Source organism: Arachis duranensis, chromosome 6 (assembly GCF_000817695.3).
Source record: "Arachis duranensis cultivar V14167 chromosome 6, aradu.V14167.gnm2.J7QH, whole genome shotgun sequence".
NCBI classification, from domain to species: domain Eukaryota; kingdom Viridiplantae; phylum Streptophyta; class Magnoliopsida; order Fabales; family Fabaceae; genus Arachis; species Arachis duranensis.
The window spans coordinates 70,381,682-70,389,323 of NC_029777.3; positions in this window are offsets into that span (position 1 = coordinate 70,381,682).

The window sequence follows — 7,642 nt, forward strand, 5'->3', positions numbered from 1 at the left end:
TTGATACTTTATGAATTATCCCATGCCTCTTTAGTAAACCTGTTAGTCTCCTGTTACAAAAGTGAGTGCCTTGATCGCTCACGATTGCTCGTAGTGATCCAAAGCGACAAATAATATGGTTTCTAACAAAGGAAACAACAGTGTTAGCATCATCAGTATGAGCAGAAATTGCTTCCACCGATTTAGAAATATAATCTACAGCTAACATTATATAAAGGTGGCCATTAGAATTTGGAAATGGACCCATGAAGTCAATGCCCCAAACATAAAAAATTTCACAGAAAAGCATAATTTGTTGAGGCATTTCATCCCTTTGGGATATATTACCAAATCTTTGGCACGGAGGACAAGATTTACAAAGGTCAGCAGCATCTTTAAAAAGAGTAGGCCACTAGAATCCACAGTCTAAAACTTTTCTAGCAGTTCGTTGAGGGCCAAAATGTCCTCCACTCTCAGATGAGTGGCAGACCTCTAAAATGGACTGGAATTCTGATTGAGGTACACACCGTCTAATTACCTGGTCAGCACCACACCTCCATAGATATGGGTCATCCCATACATAGCATTTGGACTCGCTTTTCAGCTTGTCTTTCTGATGCTTAGTGAAATCGGGAGGAAAAGTGTGGCTAACTAGATAATTAGCTACAGGTGCATACCAAGGAACTACATCAGATACTGCCTGTAAGCTATCAAATGGGAAATTATTATTGATAGGAATAAAGTCATCTTTAATGTGCTCAAGGTGACTCAAGTGGTCAGCCACTAAATTTTGGTTACCACTCCTATCTTTAATTTCCAAATCAAATTCTTGCAGCAGTAGCATCCAACGTATTAGCCTTAGTTTAAACTCCTTTTTAGCTAATAAATATTTTAGAGCTGCATCGTCTGAGTACACTACTACCTTAGTACCATGTAAATAGGCTCGAAATTTATCTAGAGCAAAAACAATGGCTAGAAGCTCTTTTTTAGTAGTAGTGTAATTAGATTGAGCAGCATCTAAAGTCTTAGATGTATAAGCAATTACAAAAGGGTCGTTACCTTCATGTTGAGCTAGTGCTGCTCCTACTGCATGATTGGAGGCGTCACACATGATTTCAAATGGTTGGCTCCAGTCTGGTCCCCTCACAATCGGAACTTGAGTTAGGGCGGTCTTCAGCTTATCAAACGCTTGTTTGCAATCCTCACTGAACTCGAACTCAATGTCTTTCTGCAATAGTCTGGATAAGGGTAGGGCTACCTTACTGAAGTCCTTAATGAATCTCCTGTAAAAACCTGCATGGCCAAGGAACGAACGGACTTCCCTCACAGAAGAGGGGTAAGGTAAACTAGAAATAACATCCACCTTTGCTGGGTCTACAGAGATACCAGTATCAGAAACAACATGTCCTAGAACAATACCTTGTTTTACCATAAAATGACACTTTTCAAAATTTAAAACAAGGTTTGAACTAACACACCTGTCCAATACTCTAGATAAACTATCCAAGCAAAGGCTAAATAAATCACCATATACGCTAAAGTCATCCATAAAAACTTCCATACAGGTCTCAATGAGATCAGAGAAAAGACTCATCATACACCTTTGAAAAGTAGCTGGTGCATTGCATAAGCTAAAGGGCATTCGTTTATAAGCATAAGTCCCAAAAGGACATGTAAAAGTAGTTTTTTCCTGATCTTTAGGAGCTATATGGATTTGAAAATAACCTGTATAACCATCTAGAAAGTAGTAATGAGATTTACCTGACAGGCGATCAAGCATCTGATCAATGAATGGCAAGGGATAATGATCCTTGCGAGTGGCTTGGTTGAGACACCTGTAGTCAATGCAAACTCTCCATGCGTTCTGCACTCTGGTTGTCAGAAGTTCTCCTTGCTCACTCTTTATTGTTGTGACTCCAGACTTCTTGGGCACCACTTGTACTGGACTGACCCATTTGCTATCTGAAATGGGGTAAATGATATCTGCTTCAAGCAGTCTTGTTACTTCCTTCTTGACAACTTCTAAGATGGTGGGATTCAATCTTCTCTGAGGTTGATGGACAGGCTTTTCTCCTTCTTCTAAGAATGTTCTATGTTCACAAACTTGAGGGCTGATGCCTACTATATCCGCCAAGCTCCATCCAATTGCTTTCTTATGCGTCCTCAATACACTAAGCAGTTGTTCTTCTTGTTGGGAAGTGAGCTCCCTTGCAATGATAACTGAAAACTTTTGCTTGTCCTCAAGGTATGCATACTTGAGGTGTGGAGGAAGAGGCTTTAATACCATTTTCCACTCATGGTTTGGTTCTAGATTATCTGGGGCTGGTGAAAATGGTAATGAATCTTCAGTATGTTCAGAGGGTGTCCCCACACTTGGGTCTTGCTCCATGTGATTCTCTTCCATGTCTTCCTTGTGAGTTGCTGCTATGATTTCGTCAATGATGTCACATTGGAATATGGAGTGATCTTCTGGGGGGGTGCTTCATAGCTTCATCCAGATTGAAGCTCACTGTTCTACCATCTACCTCAAAGGAATAGATTCCCGAAAAGGCATCCATCTTGAATTTCGACGTCTTCAAAAACAGTCTTCCAAGCAGGATCGACAAAGGCCTCCTTGAGTCATTTTGGGGCATCTCCAAGATATAGAAGTCAATGGGAAATGTGAGCCCCTTAATGCTCACTAACACATCTTCAGCAATTCCAACCACTGTGATAATGCTTTTATCTGCTAAAATAAAACGAGCTGCCGACCTTTTTAAGGGAGGAAGCCTTAAAGCATTATATATAGACAAGGGCATAATACTCATGCACGCTCCTAAATCACACATACAGTCAGAAAATATCACACCTCCAATGGTGCAGTTAACCATGCATGGGCCTGGGTCACTACATTTTTCAGGTATATTTCCCATTAAAGTAGATATAGAACTACCTAAAGGAATAGTTTCTAATTCATTAATTTTATCTTTATGTATGCACAATTCTTTTAGAAACTTTGTGTATTTAGGTACTTTCTGAATAACATAAAAAAGGGGAACATTTACCTCAATCTTTTTGAAGATTTCTACCATTTTGGGATCAAGTTCCATCTATCTTTTGGATTTCTTAGCAAGGTATGGAAATGGAATCGGAGTGGTGTCTTTTACAGCTTCAGCTTGCAGGGGTTCTGCATTCCTTGGTTGGGTTGCTTCTGCTTCAGCCATGCCTTGTGCTTCATCTTCTTCTTCAACGTCCTCTACCTCAACTGTGTCCGCAGCTGGGGCGTGTTCTAGCGGGCTTGGTTTCTCCTGGTTCCTCTCTTGCAGTGTGGTTCCAGACCTTAGGATAATGGCATTGATGCCACCCTTGGGGTTGGGTAATGGTTGAGAGGGGAGTCAACTGGAGCTCGAAGACTGGTTGTTGGAGTTATTCAGTGATCCAATCTGAGACAAGGGCTTGCAAGGTAGAGTTCAGACCATTTAGAGTAGAAGTAAGGTTGTTTTCCATGGCCTGCTGTCTCCGATCAATAGATTATATTAACTAATCATTAGAAGATGAAAGGGGATAAGTGATATGAGGGGTCTGCTGAGATGCTTGAGGCTACCTTAGATGAGGTGCTCTGTAGGTCTGATTCTGATTTTGCTGCCTGAAGTTGTTATTGTTATTCCACCTCTGGTTTTCATTGTTATCTCTGTCTCCTCTGTTATGATTGTCCCTCCATCCCTAGTTAGAATTATCTCTCCAACCTTGGTTGGAATTATCCTGCCATCCATGGTTGTAGCTGCCACCTTGATTGTACCCTTGATTGGGGCGGTCATAAAAGTTATGAGTGGCTGCCACAGTGTTGTCTTCCTATTGGAGTTGCAGACATTCATCAGTATAGTGACTGTAATCGGCACAGATCCCACATACTCTTTATGGAACCAACTATTGGCTTTGTTGTGGCGAAGAAAGTTGAGCTTGTTATTGACTCAACTGCATCTGCTTCAGTAAGTTGGTCATTTCGCGTATACTCTGGGTTAGAGCAGTAGTCTCTTTACTAGAGGATACCTCTACAACAGCTCTTGACCGACTTTGTTTCTGCCTATGATTCCTAGTAGATTCAGCTAAATCGCTGATCAATTGCCATGCCTCATCAGTAGTCTTGTACTTTTTCATAGACCCATTGCTAGCACCTTCCAATGTGGTCTTATCTTGAGGCTTCATGCCCTGTGTAAAGTAGCCGAGCAACACCATCTTTTCAATCATATGGTGGGGACATACTTCCAAAATATTATTGAAGCGCTCCCAATATTCGTAGAGAGTCTCAGATTCGTCCTGAACGATCATGGAAATGTCTTTCCTCAGTTTATCGGTAACCTCAACTGGAAATAATTTCTCCAAAAATTCTCTTCTAAGCGTATCCCAGTTAGAAACAGTTGCTCTGGGTTGAGTGTAGTACCACTCTCTTGCCTTTCCCTCAAGAGAGAATGGAAAGACTTTTAACAGAATAGAAGTTTCATCAACACCATCACGCTTAACAGTAGAACAAGCTGTCTGAAAATGCCTAAGGTGTTTGATAGGATCTTGAGCAGATAAGCGATGAAACTTGGGCATCAAGTTGAGTAGTGCAGTCTTTATTTCAAAATCCATAGCCATCGCTGGGTGGTGCGCCTGATACGGCTACAGTGTAAAATCAAGGGCTCTAGCCTCCTGGATAGTGACTCTCCTAGGTGCTGCCATGTCACCTGCACGTAAATCAACTGAATCACTAGAAAGGGAGCTTGTTTCTTCCTTAAGTGACGTTTTAGATTCGTCCTCGGAGAGGACTAATCGACGCCGAGCTTGCCTTATACGTGAAATAGTTCTTTCAATCTCAGGGTCAAATATTGGCAAGCTTGGATCAGGAAGTGAATGCGTCATTCAATGAAAGAAATATGCAGCTCATAGTAGCAAAATAAAAAGAAAAATGCAATTAAATAAATTTCAATCAATAAATTAGCACACTATTGCAACTCCCCGGCAACGGCGCCAAAAATTGACGTAAGCGGAAATTGGCAGATTAAGAATTAGTTAGAAAAATGGCGTTGCAAGTATAGTTCTTAACCGGTGAAAATCCACTTATCAATTTAGAAAAGAGTTGTCACAAATTTTAGAAATAAAATACTGGGAGTATGAGTCCCAAGTCGTCTCCGAACGAGTTACAGGAAGACGTGCTATTTTATCAATCAGAGGTTTTCCAAATGGGTTTTTTGAGTTTAATGAACAGAAAATTAAATTAGAGAATTTATATGATTTAAATAAAAATCTTGACCGGGAGAAGATTAATTGGAAGTTCCATCCTTGTTGGAATTTTGTCAAGATCAATTAATAATTAGTCATTGTTTTCATTTAGTCAACCCTCAACGAATGAGGGAAAGTCAAATTAAAAGTCAACTTCAATTCACAAGTCCTAATCCTCTCCCTTGGGAAGGATTAGAGTTAGTGACTAACAAGCCAACCAACAATGAACCAATTACAATTGAACTCTTGAGTATTCCAACTCAAGATTCTCCTTTTAATCAACTCCCAATCAAGTTGGGGAACTACTCCATCATCATAAATGTAGACTTCACAAAATTAATGGGAAAAATAAAAAAAGGCATAATAAACAATAATAAAAAAGATTAATTAAAAGTAAAAATAGTCTTATATTAATGAACTCTAAAAATAATCCAATGTTAACTCTGGACAATTTAAGAATATGGAAGAGTAAATGAAAAGTAGATAAACAAAATAGAATGACCAGTTCCAGAGGTAGACTCTTCTCAAAAGCCAAAGCCAAAAAAATCTTCAAATCCTAAATTATGAATGTAAAAAGAGAAACCTAGGGGAGGAGTAAAATCAGATCTAAAAACTAGAAATTATGCAGAATGAATTGTTCTCCTTGTCTCTGCATGTTCCCTGGCTCTAATCTGTGTTTCTGGATCAAAAACTGGGTTGAAACGCGGCCCAGAATCTATGCCAGCGACTTCTATAATTATGTAGATTGCGCACGTCACGCGACCGCGTCGTCCACGCGTTCGCGTCACTCAGCGTTTCTCGTGCCACGCGTGCGCGTCATCCACGCATTCGCGTCACTCGTGCAGCTTCCAATCCATGCGGTCGCGTCAGGCATGTGAGCGCGTCACTGTGATTTCCTCCATTTCGTGCGGTCGCGTGAGCCATGCACCCGCGTCACTTCTCACTGGTCATCTCCTCAATTCCTTCTGTTCCTTCTATTTTTGCAAGCTTCATCTCCATTCCTTACGCCATTCCTGCCCTATGAAGGCGGAAACACTTAACACATAGATCACGGCACCGAATGGTACAAAGGAAAATAAAAATATACAATTAAAAGGTCTTTAGGAAGCAAGTTTTCAATCATGGAACATTTTCTGGAAGGAATTGTAAATACATGCAAATTATATGAATAAGTGGGTGAAGACTTGATAAAACCACTCAATTAAACACAATATAAATCATAAAATAATGGTTTATCAAACAAAGCCACAACCCTTGCATCTACCTAGGAAACTCAAATATCAATCAATCTCATTTTTCTCCTCTAATCATATCAATTCATCCCTTCAGTCACTTCCAACCCATTTTGATTCCATAATTTTGTTCCAGCACTAGCTATCTACCTTCTAATCCACTGTCTCTATTCTCGTTATAGGGGTTACAGACATGAAAAAGATGGTGGATAGGCTAAAACGGTAAAAATCAACATTTTCTTAAAAACAGGACAGTCGTGCATATACATGCCTCGTGCGTACACACAAGCCCCCTTTTTTCCCGTATGCGCAGAACGCAGACAAAAACATTTTAATTCTGGAATGCAAGTTGTGCATACGCATGGGTCATGCGTACGCATGATTTGGCTTTTGGGCGAACGCATGGTATGCACACGAAACTATTTCACTTTTGTAACACCACTCATGCGTACACATGGGTCATGCGTACGCATGACTCCAGTTTCTACAACTTTTGCAGAATTCAGTTTAAACCCCAAATTCAAAACTCTATAACTTTTTGTGCACTTATCCATTTTCCTTCATTCTTAGATGGTTTTTAAGGTCTTTCCACTAGATTTAATTTAAGACAACTTTCATCCAAATCCAAACTCCAAGCGCCAAGTTATGACCCGTCGAAGTTGGTCAAAAAATTCGTTTCTACCAAATCCTCACAATTTTCCAAATTTCATCAAATCTCAATTCAAGTCAAGCCTAAACCATTTCAAAACCTTTTCTACACATTTCAAACACTCATTTATCAATCATCAACCATTCCAAGCCTAAATCAACCCACTTCAAACTTATTTAACACATTCGTCAACTATATCCATTTTACAACAACCACACACAACACTCATATATTCAAATTCACCATGAACCAGGAATTAATCATCTTATTAGCATATAACAATTCACACCACTTACCTCCACTTACCAAATAGAGGATTCCTCACTCTATCATGGCCTCCGGCCCAATTTTCTCATCAAATCGTCATCATAATCAATAACACCACCCAATTCACAATACCATAACCAATTGAATCATGCAATTATCCAACATATTATAATTTTTACTAAACTAAACAATCAACCATAATAATTCAACAATAATCCTAAGGCTACTAGCCTACTTTATGTCACATTACATGGTATTTAACTGAAACTTAAAC